The following is a 16,937-nucleotide window of genomic DNA, read 5'->3' as shown; positions in this document are numbered from 1 at the left end:
ACCATGCAGTGAATGACCTGCAGATCAGGAGACGTATATCCAGAATTCCCAGTAAAGAATCAGAACCGGAATCTTCATTTTATGTGCAGCAAGGAAATGGCCTAAAAGAGTTAATGTCTTCCAAGTTAGCAGGTAAACAATTTTTCTATATTTAATCTTATAATATAAATGTACTTAAGTACTTCTTTTGTCATATTGAAATAGATGATAGTACCATGATTGGTTTATGTCTTTTGTTCTTAATGCTTTGTAGGAAGAAGCCAGTTCTCTGCAATAGGACCCAAAAACTGATGGGTACAATTTACATAGAAAAGACAAGGTCTGTCTCTGTACCCTGAATAAGAAGAGATTACATGTGAACATAAAGTTATAGGTGAGTTGAAAGCATTGGTGTATAATAAAAGGGGACTGGTGTTACATAAAAAATAGGAATCATCCCATTCTTACTTGACCACGCTCCCCCAGAGTACTACTGCTGAGTGGAGTGTCACTAGGAAGTAGCAGCTTGAACATTCAGGGGGAACCAGAAGAAGTGACAGAAGGATGCCATGGAGCATGGTTAGAATATGATGTTTCTTATTTTATTATGCAACACCAGCGATATATTCAAAAATTTAAAAAATGCCTGGAGAACCCCATTATTATGGATCCTTAATATTTCAAAACTTTGTCAGAAAAATCAGGTTTGTGTACTACTGCAACCAATCATAGTGAAGAAAGATAAGCTGGTCTTTGATTGGATACTATTAGAAGCAATTTTTTAAATATATTTTTCGGAAATTATGTGTTTGTGAACCTCGCAGTTCATATGGTGAAGGTTCCATTTATTTATTTTAAACAACTACACATTTTCTTGTACACAGATTTATCCTTTGAACCCATACTTCAAGGGGTTGTCCAGGGAACAGAACAGCTATTACATGTTTTGTCCCCTAGCACTTCACCTCCACCCTCAGCATATCTTGGAAGTATACCTTTCTAGACAAGAGAGGATGGTACTAAATCATGATCATCACAGGTGGGTAACTTCAGGAACATGCTGCAGCTATTGGACATCTCTCCCACATGTAATAACCGCGACTTGGCAATGGCCCAATCTCATTTAGGAAAGTGTGCTCCTGAGATGTGTCAAGGGTAAAATTGAAGTGGCGGGAAACTCAAAAAGGAATACCTTTTCTGCACCTTAACTAATGCTATGCTTGATTGCTATAACATGTCCAATATTTATTATAAGGAAAAAAAGTAAAATAATGATCATAATTATGACATTTAAAGAACTTTTTTTTTTATATTACAGACCCAAATACAATGTACTTACATGCCAGCTGGAGCTCCCCAACTGATCAGAGCATCTCACAAGATTCATGAATACCTGACAGGGCTATTGAAGACCAAGTGGTTTTATATACACGATATAAGAAGCAGCCAATCCAATAACCCCTCACCACAATGTTCTTCCTTCAACGAGGTCTCGGATACTTCTCTGATTTTTAAGCTCCATGTTATCATATGTTGCAAAATTAAATTTTAATTTTATCTCTTGGGTGGTGGATATTCTTTTTCATCCAGTCTTTAAAAAGTGAAAAAAAAAACCCCTAGAAAATAGCTAGGTTCACACACCATCTTTTTTTGGCTGTTTGACGGCCAATTTTTTTAGAGTGATGAGATGAGATCCCCACTGATTACATTTCTGAGATATGATGCAGATCTGCAGGTAGAGTATACAACAATAGACTACTTGTAGATAAATGAAGAATTTATCTTTTCCAGTTAGGTCAGTGTGAAAAATCCTATGTAAAAGAAGAACTACTAGTAGAAGTCCGGTGTTTGTTTTGTAACTTGGGGATTGCCTGTATATGATAAAAGAAAAGCTTTTTGTGATAACCAATACGTGAACTGTAACAAATGAAGTCTTGCCCCAATACACATGGGACCACCACTCTATAAAGTAAACTAAATAAAAAAACAAAGGTAATTAAAAAATTTTTTGTTTATATCATTGTTTAGCATACAAGGAAAAAGTAGACAGCTTTAATAGTGTTTCACTCAATACATTCTTCCTTCATTTTCAGCTATTCCTAAGCAAGAACTGATTTGTTACTTGAGGAATCATTAATTTTACTTCTTCCTGTAGGCTTTTTGTAAATTGTGAAATCAATCCTAACTGACATAGACTAAAGATAGTATGTCGTTTGCAGAGTCTGCACATTTGTATATGTCAGGTAGCCTTTTTATCTTATTTGGTAAAACAATTCGAATCCAAACTTTTCCCTCTGATTACTGATCCACAAAGCTATATAAATACAATTACAAGTTTTAATCACTCATAGATGAAAATCACGTACATCACATTTCAAATCAATAATGTAGAAAATAATTGGATTCCGTAATGGTATGTGCAGGCTGTAATGTAAGAGTATCAATAAAGGAAACAATTATCTAACATGCACATAATAGAGGAAATAAATCAAACTAGTGCAGGGGGAGAGGGGAGGAGTTAACCATACCAACAAATCAGATTTCAGCCCTGTATGGGGGTATTATAACACAAATGCTTTTTTAAAACACAGTATGAGATAATAATGTTTAAGGTACATAGACACAGATTGGAGCTCCTGAAGGCCAAATCACAAGAAAACAATTTCTTGCTGATTCTCTTGGATCTCTCAGCAGCGTTTGAGACTGTAGACCACCAGTTCCTCCTCTGCATGCTCCACTCTCTTGGCCTTAAGGACTGCTTTCTCCTGTATTTTTCCTAACTCTCTAACTGCCCCTTCAGTGTATCCTTCTCTGGCTCTGCTTCTTCTCCTTCACCTCTTACTGTTGAGGTTCCCCAGGGATCAGTCTTCGGTCTCCTCTTCCCCCCATATACGATCAGCAGGTTTGGCCTTCAAAACCATCTCTCTACTCTAATGACACCCAGCTATACACCTCTTCCCATGACATCACCCCTGTATTACTACAGTTGTTTTCTTTTTAAATGGCATCCGTTATTACCACATTTTAATCAACCTCAATGTAACACATTAAAATCTATGGAATGACGGCCACCCAATGCACAGTGTATTAAATAACGAGCTTTGTTTGTGTGGACGGTAAATTAATGATCATGACAATTATTCTCAGACGTCTCTTGTAAACAGACTTTATGTTTTAGTTGTCTACACACAGTTTTTTTTTTTTCACTGTTCTTTCACCATCTTTACACCTTTTGAGGACACACCCAAAGGTTAATCAGTCCACCTGAACTAGAATAATGTACCAACAGCCATCACTGTAATGATGAGCGTACAAAATGCAAAATGACTGACGTCATGAAAAATAAAGAAGAAAGTCATAATAACATAGCCATAAAGTGATCAACATTTGTATAGCTCTCTCCACAATGGTTCTTATCAAAAAGTTTTTTTTTCCTTCCTTTTAAAAAATGTTTCTTTTTGTTTAAGGCTGGGTTCACACTACGTATATTTCAGTCAGTATTGTGGTCCTCATATTGCAACCAAAACCAGGATGGATTAAAAACACAGAAAGGCTCTGTTCACACAATGTTGAAATTGAGTGGATGTCCGCCATTTAATGGCAAATATTTGCTGTTATTTTAAAACAACGGCTGTTATATTGAAATAATGGCAGTTATTTACTGTTATATGGCAGCCATCCACTCAATTTCAACATTGTGTGAACAGATCCTTTCTGGATTTTTAATCCACTCCTGGTTTTGGTTGTAATATGAGGACCACAATACTAACTGAAATATACTTAGTGTGAACCCAGCCTAAAGTTAGTAAAATATAACAAACTTAATAAAGTTTGTATTGCTGTAATCCCATCGATGCTGAATGAATAAAACATTTTATCACACAGTGAATACGTATACTGTACTATACGTACACTATAAAAACATATACTTATTGTGCTTTGGCAAATTGTCTAGATACCAGCCATGGTATCCCCATAATTGCTATATCTATAGTACCCTCATAACTCCTAGCAGTAGTGCCCCCATGACATTGCCCCCTTAGCAGCCAGTCCCAGTAGCACCTATGCTTCTTACACATCTCTGCCATTCAATGGCCTGTAAACCCAACGTACACCCAATTCACCAATCATGGGCACAGGAGATGAAACTTTACAGAAGCTTATGATGATGAATGGTGGGTGCCATTTATACAAAGTTAACTACATAATGTGTTATTCTTTATCAGCTAAAGTGTAGTACTGTATATGAGAGTACAGAGACAGTAGAGAAAAAAAGGCTAACAAAATAATATTCCAAAATAAGACAGGTGCAATACTGAATATTCCGAGAACAACTCTTGACCAATTTCATACCTTTAAACATTTTTATGCAAAACTCACGTTAAAAAAAAAATCACACAAATAGGAAAGAAAGCTATAATAAAAAGTTGTCATTTGGTTAAACTGGTGTTGATCATATTTACACTTTTCTGTTAAAGAGCGGAAAAGATGTTTGATGAGTTAGCCCCATTTAATCCCAGACTATTCAATTTGTTTGCTTCATATTCCGTGGTTTAAAGTGCCTAATGCATTCCCTTTATGATAATTGTCATCTATTATTTACCGACTGCATTAAATGGCTTTTCCCATCTCTAACAAAATATTCAAGTAGATTAAAACAGGGAAAGAGGTTGCTTATGTCTTTATTTTCTTACTTTTTCTCAGATGGGTGAATGACAGTAATGTCACACAATGAAAATGAGAAATATTTGCAATGATTTAATGAAGCGCACGCATACATGAAGGGAAATAGTGTCAAGAGTTATACACTGCTTGTAATTGTGAACTATATGAGTCCTCCAAATGTCTGAGTATATAAATCATGGAAATTTATTAAGTAATTGAAACAATAACAATTGCCTTTTCCTAATGGGTGGTCCCTAGTTCGCTTTAACTCATGTCAAGGTGGCACCATCCCAGTATAAACAAAGCAGTGGTGGTGGTGGTGGGGAGGGTCCAAAAGAAATTTTGCTTTGGAACTCAATCACTTGTTAGGCACCCAGTCTTGCTGTCTAGTGTAAAGCCGTGCTGCAACACACCACAGATCGCACACAGTGACACCAACACAATGCAGGTCCTGAGGCTGCACTGAATTGCCCAATTGTACGTTATACCTAGAGAATGTAAGTCCTCTTATTTGCTCTTCGTCCTGCTTCTTCATACTCACAGGGGGAGATTTATCAAAGGGTGTAAAATTTAGACTGGTGCAAACTGCCCACAACAACCAATCATAGCTCAGCTTTCCTTTCAGCACAGCCTAAAGCTGAGCTGTGATTGGTTGCTGAGGCCAGTTTGCACCAGTCTAAATTTTACACCCTTTGATAAATCTCCCCCATAGTGTCGATAATGGCCATCTTTTATATGTGATGTTGGGTTTAAGCGAATTCTAGAAAGAAATAATTACGGTGATAGAAAGCGCTTATTCTGTTCCTGTCCCCTGCAAATCTAAATTCTGTGTGTTGTGTACCATTAGCCTTCCAAACATAGAGAATAAGGTTGAGTTGGCTCTCCAGAGAATAGTATACCAAACTTTATATGGCCTTAAAGGGCTGCTTATATAAAATGAAAGTGCTCTTATAAATTTGAGTGTATGTGGGAATGTGGATAAATACTTTGGGTCTCCCTATTGAAGTATTAATAGAAACCTGTTGAAGTCCCTTACCAGCTTTTGTTAAGGTGCGTTCAGACGTACACGATCTGCAGCAGATTTTATGGCACTGATTTGAAGCTGCAGCCCGGATTCTGCCTCTGGCCACAAGAGATTTAGTTTTTCTGGGGCCAAATTACAGAGCATATACTGTGTGTGTGTGTGTGTGTGTGTGTGTGTGTATATATGCAATGCTTTGTGTTGTGCCTAGGGGAGGGGAGCCCCTTGAAATTTTTTGCCATGGGGCCCTGTGAATCCTATCAATGCCACTGCTGCAGATCCTGTACGTGTTAACGCACCCTTAATCTGATCCTTTCATAACTGTTACATCCTTACCTATCCACACTTGTGCAAAATCTTCTGCATTGTCTGTAGTGCCAACCCTGACTTGCAGGGACCCGCCCCAGCAGCTGCACACTGCAGGAGCATGTCCCACCACTCAACTCCAGCTCCACCTAGCGGGTGATGTCATGGATGCCCACGCCACCAGCCGGGGAGCTCATCCTGGCCACAGATGTGTTGCATTAAAGTGATGGTTGACTGGCAGGTTTCCCTGCCAGTCAGTTTTTGTCTGCCACATGTGTTCTGGTGGTTGCTCAGGGGTCTGCTCCAATCACTTCTCGGATCAATACATTGTAAAGAAAGAAAGTCAGAGTGCACTCAACGGTTCTGCAGAAAATTGTTTCTTTATTTAAATCTTGTGCTCATTGTGGCATAGTACGAGCAGGGGAAGGACGCCAACACCCTCCACTGATGATGACAGCTGTTTCACACCTACTGATCGGCGCTTCCTTAGATCCCGCTGCTTCAGTCACGTCATATCATATAGTCTTAGATCGAGACGTGTCTGGATGATGGGCGTTACAGTGTGAGTTAAAAACATCAAAACATTACTTTTATGAAGAAATACATCCAGGACAAGTATTTACAAGAACATACTTAGGTCAGTACGGTCATTTAGACCCATATGACCCTGTGCATTTGTAGCAAGTATCCAGCGTGATTCACATTGGAGTTGCTGCCGATTGACATCTCCGCTGCCCTTGCAGTAGACCCGCTGCAGCCCCATGAATTTGAGGTCTTTTATATTACCTCTATGCTTTTTGTTAATATTTTGTTTGTTGTACTGCTATGCTTTTTGTTGGCAAAAAGGGGATCATGATTAGAGATGAGCGAACCTGTTCGCCCGGTATGGGATCCGGGTCGGATTTTCCAAAAAGTCTCAGTCCGATCGGATTCGGATTTATGGAAGTCCGCTCCAATTTTTTATTCTTACTTTCTAAAATGGCAGCCGCCATTTTAGAAACCAGTGAGTGTTCCGGGTGGGAAAAGCGCTTTCCCATGATGCCCGTAACACATCCAATTAGCAGGGATGTTGCACTAGCCCACCCCCTGTGATGTCGGAAGAGGAGCCCTCACGTGACAGCAGGACGCAGTCTGCTGAGAGAGAGGAAGGAGAGTGTTACTACTCCACACAGCACGTCAGTGACAAAACGCTGGCAATTGCTTGTGCTGCTCTCAGAAGATATTCAACAAACGCAAAGACAAAAAGATTATTAGGAAAGCAGAGAGGAGAAACATATAGAGATTGAGATAGAAAAATAGAGAGGGCGAAAGATAGATAGGTAGATAGTTAAATAGATAGATAGATAGATAGATTAGGCATAGGAGAGCAAAGGGTGCACAGAACAAAAACGCCAAAAAGAAAATAAAAACCAGAAAAGAGTTTTCTCAACCTTAGTGCCAAATATCCCTTTAGTACATGTCTGTATAATAGTAGAAAAAACTGCTTTACAGATATCCAAGTACTATAGTGGCAACCTTGCGAGAGTGTATATGACATACGTTGTTTCCCGAGACACCATTTTAATGCATCCCTTTCATGTGATGTTATATTGTCAGGGTCATATGGATATATGAGGGCTCTTACTTGTTCCATAACCTTCTGCTGGAAGAGTTCTAAGTTACTGTCCTGATTTATGGGGGGAGAAAATTTGCTCTTCAGACCACCTTTAAAGAACTGAAATTCGTCATTGTTACAGTATAATTCATTACTTTCAGACAAATATAGCAAGGTACGGAGTCCCTGTCTATCCTGGTCATTCTCTGCTCCTGCAGAGAAAAAAACATAAAGACCCTATTTCAACTGGCTTATCACCCTCTTTTTCTTCCTTGTTCTTATTAGGAACAACATTAGACGAAGAAAAAAACCTTTTTCAGATTTAGTTTATGCACGCTTTTAAACATGTCTCTTTGTTAATCCACTATATTGAACTTTTCGGTAAGGCAATTGTTAAGTCCCTTATTCAGCACGGACATCACCGAATCACTTAATTCCAAATTGGTAAGGTTTACAACTAACGGAGGTTCTCTCTGTAAGGTATTATTCACGTTGTCTACTTTTTCCACGATACTTGCTTCCGTTTTGTTCCAATCCTTTTTGCTTCTTCGTTTTTTTCCCTGTCGGTTTTTCTTTTCCTAAAGGGGGAAACTCCTTGGATGTTGTAACTGTTTCTGTTTTGATTTTTTGTTTTTTTATTCCTTTTTTTTTACACCTTTGGGGATTTTGTTTTTCTTCATTGGCAGAAGTGTCAGATTCAGTTGTCCAATAATCACTCGTCTTTTTCTTTCTTCCAAACAGTTTTTTATTTTTATTGTTGTGGGTGTTTGACTCACATTAGTTATGTCTGTTGGAAAAATTATGAAATTTTTTCCTCTTAAAGGCCCGTCCTGTGACATACCTGTAGTCAACTTTATCCCAAATAAATTTATCCTTTTTGGCTTCTTTTATTTCATTTTGTAATCCAGTTAGTTTTTCATCAAGTCTTTTTTGGAAGACTAAAAAGTCCTTTTCCTGTAACCTGGTTTGCAGCTCTGTTTTAGTCTTAAGTAGTTCATTTGTTATAAGTTCATACTCCTTTTCGTTTCTTTTTATTATCATTTTCATAAGATTAATCGAGTGCATTTGGTGTAACTCTTTCCACTCATGCACAAACTGCTCATCGTCCATGAACTGTGAGGGTTCTTTGTATGTTCTAAGACCTCTTGGGACCCGTTCACACTCCAGGTAAGATCTTAAGGAGCTCAAGGTCCAAAAAAAGACGCAATTCACGTTCTGCAAGGTTATGTACCTTATACTCAAGTCCTTTTGCACTCATCGTTTGGGTTATGTCCTTGTTTTCACGTGTCATGAAGAAGGTGTTGGCATCCTGTCGCCCCGCATTTAGAGCAAATGCGGCAAATTGATCCACGGCTAATTCGAGATTGGCCTCCACGGCCATGTCCATATTGAATTCCATTTGTGGAGTTCTAGATAAGCTTATATTGGTGTGCTCAGACCCATGAAAAGGCAATCAAGCTATCAGAGTCAATGTGTAGACAATGGGAGTCGGCACTACTTAAGCTTCTCTGGTTTTTATTAGCCTCACAAGCCGCATGCATATAGCTGTGCTCTATAAAAGATACTGCTATCGGTGGTGCAACAGTCAGACGGAGCATAGTGACTGTTCATACAATACATCGTAAAGAAAGAAAGTCCGAAAGCACTCACCGGTTCTGCCAGTCAGTTCTTGTCTGCCACATGTGTTCTGGTGGTTGCTCAGGGGACTGCTAAAATCACTTCTCGGACCAAGTCCCTGGCCTCAGGCCAAGTGAATAATACCCCTGTCATCCATTCTGGCTATTCGACTTATTTCAAGTGCGCAAAGCGTCTTCACATACTATTTCCCTGTATTGCTACCTGTGCTGTTTTCTCTACTGTCTTTTTTTCTGTTCTGTGACATATTTTGTTATATCTGTCTGCAATATTAGAATAAAGGTTTTTTTGTTCTAGGGTGAGAAGCTATATGATATACGTTGTGTATGTGATTAGCTACCCCAAGAAAATTATGCATTATACTATACATAAATAGATTATGTGGTTGCTTTTTCTGGTCTCCAAATTGGTTTATTTATCAAGTCCAACTGTGTGAGCAGTGTGAGCTGTGTAAGCTAGTAAGCTGCATTGAGATCATTATGTATGAATTTTCCTGATGTTAGATATGTTGGGATGAGCCATATGGAGATGTGTACGGTTGTGTTATTTCAGGGTCAGAAAGGGTAATATCATTATCTTCGTCCCTTCCGAAGAATTTTTCAAGGCAATTTTTTTTACCTGCCTTGGGGTGCCCTGATCCACTGCTGTTCTGGTGGGGCCAGGTGCCCACTGCTCTCCCCTCTATCCTGTTTCCTGTAACACTTTGTTCATGCAGGGCAAGCAGTGAGCAGTGATTTACAATATAAAATTACAACTACCCCTGCCCTATAACATGTATGGAACATTAAGGACTAAGTTTCAATTTGACAGCTTACCTTAAAAGGGACCTGCCACGTCGGCTGCCGGTGTGAAGCCCGCCCCCTGGTGTAGCCCCTTATACCTATCACCCTCTTTAAGTCGCATAGGTCACATTCGCATCGGCTGTTGTGTGAGTATCACGTTTAGTCTATAAAATATAGATCTTCTCTTCTCTTAATATTTTAGTTCAATGGCAAGTCTCAGGTTCCATTGAGGATATTCATAGATCGAGGGAGAGGAGGGTGTAATTATACAGAACTTCTCTACTACAAGCAAGTCCAGCCCCTCCTGTCAAAGGCATTCTCTGCAGAGAACTAGTTGCTACTTATGTTATTTAGCTATTTATAAAAGACATAGGATGTGGATTATTATACTATCACTACCCTATCCCTCCTACCTGCAACAAACTCAACTAGTTCATGATTTATGGATAAAGTTATGATATCCCCTGCAGTCTCTATGCCAATAAACAAGCAAATATCTTGAGGTCAACATTATGAAAGTGAATGGGGCTGTAGTTGCTGCACTGAGCAAGGCAATTCCCTCCTTATGTATCAGAGAGATGTGGGATTCTAAAGACTGGTTGGGTTGCATGGACCAGATAACAGAAAATAATTTGCAGTTGTGAAGTTGAATGTAAGAGCATGTTTGCTGATAAATTATTATAAATGGAATAAAGGAAAATATCTGGTCTAGGGGCTTAACCTGCAAGGCTCTATTCAGGGTGGGCTGTAGTTCACCCATGGCAGAGGGCTAAAATAATTTTTCCTGAGCTAAGAATTGATTTGGGAAGTTTAATACATTTAAAAAAGGCTCTAATGTGTTACAATCTGACATAATGCCTTTGTTTTTAAGCTGGTAAAACCAGTAGGGGATTATAATAGGTCATTTTCGAGCGGTAGCCCGGGACCCTGAGCTCCTGGGGGGCCCATAACCACCAAAATAGACTTATACTGTACTTTCAGTGGTGTATTGTCTCCTGGCTTAAATTCTGCCATGATTTGAAAACAATCACTGCTTTTTTACTTCAATTTTGCACAAATCAGGGCATCATGACATTATATATCCTGTACTATGAACCCCACACTAGTGCAGCCATAGTTACAGTGGGGTGGGAGTACCCAGGCCTGGGGCCTATAGTGAAGTTAATCCGCCCCTGGGGGAAAAAAAATGTATAGAAGGTTATAGTAGCTTGTTCAATATCTTTTCTGTCATTAGAGAAATGTTGAAAGGAGGTCTTAATTAGAGATGTGCGAAATTTTCAAAAGTTCGTTCTAACCGGACTTTCGAATTTTTTCGAAAAGTTCGGTTAAACCGAATTTCAGATTTCTTCGAATTTCATAGTTTAAAGCAGCTATATGATACGGGGGTAGTGTATTTGGTTGAATTTAGGGCTCTACATGTCAGAAACATCATTATCTTTTCGATATCTCAGGTTACACAGGGGAGTAGCCGTGTCCGCCTGCATCAAGAGGAAACAGTCAGGGCCTTCCTCTGCTCATAGAGCCGGTCCAGCATGTGGAGGGTGGAGTTCCACCGCATGGCTACATCACCAATGAGACGATGGTTGGGAAGAACATTCCTCCGCTGCAGGTCGAGGAGGATGTGGTGAGAGCGACTTGAATGGCTGAAATGGTTACACAGCTTTTGAGCCATTGACAGCACGGTCTGTAAATGGGATGAAGACTTTAGAAAGTGTGTAACTATTAGGTTTAAAACATGTGCCATACACGGGGCGTGCCTCATACCTCCTCAACGCAGCGCGGAGAGAATGTTGCTCCCTTTGTCACTCACCACCGTCCCAACTTTAAGATGGCGTGGAGTCAGCCACAAGAGGATTTCCGTCTCGAGCAGGCTCTTCCCCTGTGCGTCTCCTTTCACCCAGACAGGCTAGATGCAGCACAGTATGACACCACCGTGCTACACCCAAGTGGTACAAGGGAGGAACACTGGTGGTTGAGTAGGTTTTGGACCTACTGGAGGAGGTGGAGGAGGACCACGACACAGGAACCCTGCTGTGACAATGGGGTGGTGTCATCGCCCTTCCCTGGCCAAGTTACTGGGGGTCCGCCGGCCATATTACATTTACCCACTGAGCAGTAATGGAAATATACTGCCCTTGGCCGTAATTACAGCTCCAGATGTCTGTGGTTAAATGTACATGTCTGCTCACTGAATGGCTCAGCGAGTCAGTGTTGGAAAAGTAGTGTTGACTCAGCACCTTCCACCGTGGCTCCGCACACGACATCAGTTCACGGAAAGGTCCTGAGTCGACAAATTTAAACGGCAGAGCCTAGAGCACCAGCAACTTGGCCAGGTGGGCGTTTAGCTTGACTGCTGCTGGATTGCTGGGTGCATATGTCTGCCTCCGGTATAGGGACTCCATGATGCCAGGCTGCCTACTGCTAGCAACACAGGGGCCACCAGCCCTTCTACAGAGGAGGTCTGACTCTGTGAAAGGCCCCCCTGACTACTGCTGCTTCCTGCTGCTGTTGACCGCAGGTCTGCCTGGGCCTGCTGTGACCCACTATCACCCCATTTCTCCCAGGCGGAAAGGTGGTGGCGCTTCATATGCACCAGCCATGGCGCTGGTGCCAGGATGGCAACTCTTGCCTCTTTTAATGCGCCTGTCGCACAGGTGACAGATGACCAAATAGGTATCCTCCGGGCACTTTTTAAAAAACTGCCACAGAGGCGAGGTGTAGAGTCTAGTAGCGACAGGCTGCAAGGATGGGCGGGCGCTGACGATACTAGGACCTGCAGTAGAGGAGGGTTCCCCAGTGGTCATCTGCTTGTCCCGGCGACGCTTCCGACTTGTTAGTTCACTACTGCTGCCTGTGGCGGGCCTGCTGGCGGACGGATTCACGGTTGACGAATCCGTTGAATAAGCCAAATCCTGCCGTGGATCCCATGTAACATCCGATATAGCATCATCCTATTCCAGAATGATATTATCATCCTCATCAGCCTCCTGCCCAGCCCTCTCTCATCTACTGCCTACTGCTCTCCTGCCAGGCCTAACATGGGCCTGCTCTGATATCGCCTCCGACACAGCTATGCCCTGCACTTGATTGTCCCCTGTCTCTTCCCCTACGTGCTCATCGTCATCAAAGAGCAGTTCGCTGCTCATAGACGCCAACAGTTCCCTTGCAAGCGGTGGGTCAAAAGTTAGCGGGATGTTGCTGAGGATGTCAGGTGGGGGAATTGCTGCGTGTCCATGCCAAGTCAGGGTCGTGTCCGAGGTACCCACAGATACCTGGCTGGCTGTCTCACTACTCATCCTTGTGGACATCGAAATGTGAGCCAGCCACTCCAGGACTGTGGAATTAGACGTGTGGACCCTGGTGTGACAAAGGAAGCTCCGGCCTGCCACTGGACCCTCTTCATGCGCTACTTCCTCTTATGCCCCTTGAGCCAGACTCTCTGCCCTCTGCCTGAGTGAGGACCTGAGGGACTACGTATCAGGGTGGTTTGGTGCTCTCCCCACTAGGAGGCACCCCTTGGCAATGGGCTTCCTTCTCTGGAGAGAGGGATATCTGGCTATTCCCGTGTTTTGAGACTCGTAACTGAAGCTCCACGGACCCCTTTTTTGCATATTTAAATTTTGTATGGGACAATCAATGGAGACTCGTAAATGAGTACTCCATTGGAATTTTTCGCTGTTCTCCCTGAGTTCAGTGATTGTTGTGTTTTGTTGGTCTATTTATCATTGCCCCAGTAGCCAGAATCCTGCTCCACACTGATGAGGGGCAAATACCCTGAAACTGCAGTCTGTGGATGGATGCCTAGCCTTGGTAACCCTTGTCTTATGTCGTTATACTCGCCACAGAGTTAGACTTTGACTCACAGGGGCCACCCTGGTGTTTCCCTATTTAGGTCCTAAAGCTCGCAACAGAGTGAGGACCTGAGGGACTACGTATCAGGGTGGTTTGGTGCTCTCCCCACTAGGAGGCACCCCTTGGCAATGGGCTTCCTTCTCTGGAGAGAGGGATATCTGGCTATTCCCGTGTTTTGAGACTCGTAACTGAGGCTCCACGGACCCCTTTTTTGCATATATATATATATACTGTATAAGACGGATGTGATATACACACTTTCAATCAGAAGGGTCCAAGTATAGAAATTGTGTGTGTGTATATATATATATATATATATATATATATATATATATATAGCACTTTTTCAAAGATATAATGCTTACACCTGCACCAGGTATTTTAGTCTCTCAGGATAAGACGGACGTGATATACAGTACACACTTTCAATCAGAAGTGTCCAAGTATAGAAATTGTGTGTGTGAATATAAATATATATATATATATATATATATATATATATATAGCACTTTTTTTTAAGATATAATGCTATACACCTGAACCAGGTATTTTTGTCTCTCAGGATAACACTAATGTGATATACACACATTCAATCAAAAGGGTCTAAGTATAGAAATTGTGTGTGTGAATATATATATATATATATATATATATATATATATATATATATATATACATATACTGTATACATATATATATATATATATATGTATATAGAGCACTTTTTTAAGATATAATGCTATACACCTGCACCAGGTATTTTTGTCTCTCAGGATAAGACAGATGTGATATACACACTATCAGAAGTATAGGACTTGTATATCTGTACTGCATGTTTTGGTTTCGTGCACCCTTTGCTGTCCTATGCCTAATCTATCTATCGCCCTCACTATATTTCTCTCTCAATCACTAGATGTTTCTCCTCTCCGCTTTCCTAATCTTTCCTTTCCTTTCCCACAATATCTTCTCAGTAGTCTGTAGTACACAACAGCAGCTTGCTTTCTCTCTCTCTCTCTACACACTGCCTGGTGCGGTCATGTGACTGCTCCTTTTAAAGCAATACCGACGTCACACAGGGGGTGGGCTAGTGCAAGATCCCTGCTGATTTGATGTGTTTCGGGCATCATGGGAAAGCGCTAGGGCTGGGCGATAATGGCCTGAATCAATATCGTGGTTTATCGTACATGTAGCCGCGGTAACGATAAATTGAATGATAATTATGACACGCCCCTTTTAAAAGCCACACCCCTTTTGAAAACCCCATTTTCCGATGGTAATACAAACGTGAATTTATTCCATATAACAATATGCAGCAAACTTCACAATGTTTTGGCGTCTCCTACACCATTTTCAAATGCCACTTGTAAATGGTGTAGGAGACGACGAAACATCGTATATTACTTGTGAAGTTTGCTGCACATTGTTATATGGAATAAATTCACGTTTGTATTACCATCAGAGTGCTGCAGAGTATTTTTTACTAGCTGACTTGGTATTCGACTGCTGGCCTCCACAGTTCGTTTAGTGTGCTGCCTATATTGTTTGCTTTATCTATCTATGTATCTATCTATATATACAGTGTATATATATATATATATATATATATGTGTGTGTGTATGTATAGACAGATAGGAGACAGATAGATAGTATAGGAAAATCCACAGCACTCCTTAATGCAATTCAAGGTGCGATTTATTGAAAAAGCAAGTGCAGCATACAGACGCAGCATTTCAGCAGCTATTCGCCGCCATTTTCAAGCTTGAAAATGGTGGCGAATAGCTGCTGATACATTGCGTCTGTATGCTGCACTTGCTTTTTCAATAAATCGCATCTTGAATTGCATTAAGGAGTGCTGTGGATTTTACTATACTATTTTAATACGGTCCCTGGTCTTGACTTGGATCCGCTGGCACCCGACTTTTACCTCTCTTGAAGTGCTGCTACTATTTTCCCGTGATTTAGATAGATATAGATAGATAGATAGACAGACAGACAGATAGGAGATAGATAGATAGAAGATCTATCTATCTATCTATCTATCTCTTATCTATTTATCTATCTATCTATCTATCTACCTACCTATCTATCTATCTATCTATCTATCATCTATCTACTGTATCTCCTATCTACCCCCAGTCACTCAGTGGCTGCAGAGGTCAGGTATGGGGTGGACACCTCCTTCCTCCACCGTGCACAGCTCTCTCTCTCCCGCACAGGAATCCTCGGCCCCTGTCACGCAGTGTTGCTGTAGCACATATATCTGTGTCCCGGACTGAGTGTCACACATGGCTGCTTCCAGCACTGACAAAACATAACGGGGCTCCGAGAATTCCTGTGCGGGACAGAGTGCGGTGGCCAGTGAAGCATGGAGGTGCCGACCCATACCTGACCCAACTGTATGTGCGGGAGAGGGGGGGGCAGGGCTCACCGTGCAGCTTCCAGAGAAGCTAGGAGAAGTGAGCCGCCCGGCAGCAGCGCAAAGCACACACTGGAGGGGGCGCTGCCGAGTGCAGCCTGTCACATCTCCAGCCTTCCTCTTCAGCCCCCACAGCAGGATCTTCCATCCCTTGCCCTGCAGCAGTATATGTGCATCCTGGCTTGGGAGGTAAATCGGAGCATCAGCTGTCCAGCCCCCACCTCTCCACCCGGCACCCCTCTCTCTCCCTGCACCATAGCATGCGGCCGCCGGGTGGGTGGGGGTAATACCGCAGATACCGTCCTGGCAGAGTTGAGGTCGGTTAACTGACGCTAGTGACGGTATCGGTATTTTTGCGGTATACCGCCCAGCCCTAGAAAGCGCTTTTCCCGTCCGGAACACTTTCTGCTTTAGAGAATGGCGGCTGCTATTTTAGAAAGCAAGAAAAAAAAATCCGAACCGGATCCCATGCCGGCCGAACCGGTTCGCTCATCTCTAGTCTTAATCCAGGAAACGTAAGCATGTGACTGTCTTTTCTTTATTAAATACATGAACCATGTGGATAAATTACAATATAACCATCTTGTGTATTTTACCTTTATTTTAGTTAAGGGGCCTTTCCCACAAAGCAAAGTTGGTACAATCTAAAGTGTACCACATACATATACTGGATATAAAAGAGTATAA

The 16,937-nt window shown here is 41.6% G+C and overlaps 1 long non-coding RNA gene across 2 annotated transcripts in view; it reads left to right on the top strand.

Moving 5' to 3' along the window:
* Nucleotides 1–367, top strand: part of LOC138783261 (uncharacterized) — an 86,186-nt gene extending 85,819 nt beyond the window's left edge. For both annotated transcript variants that reach the window (XR_011361654.1, XR_011361653.1), the window contains exon 3: nt 254–367. This is a non-coding gene — a long non-coding RNA (uncharacterized lncRNA). The remainder of the gene's footprint in view (nt 1–253) is intronic.
* The last annotated feature ends 16,570 nt before the right edge of the window (nt 368–16,937 follow it).

Source organism: Dendropsophus ebraccatus, chromosome 2 (genome assembly GCF_027789765.1).
Source record: "Dendropsophus ebraccatus isolate aDenEbr1 chromosome 2, aDenEbr1.pat, whole genome shotgun sequence".
Taxonomy (NCBI): Eukaryota; Metazoa; Chordata; class Amphibia; order Anura; family Hylidae; genus Dendropsophus; species Dendropsophus ebraccatus.
Note: the sequence above shows the minus strand (reverse complement) of the source record. Positions and strands in the feature narration are given on the sequence as shown.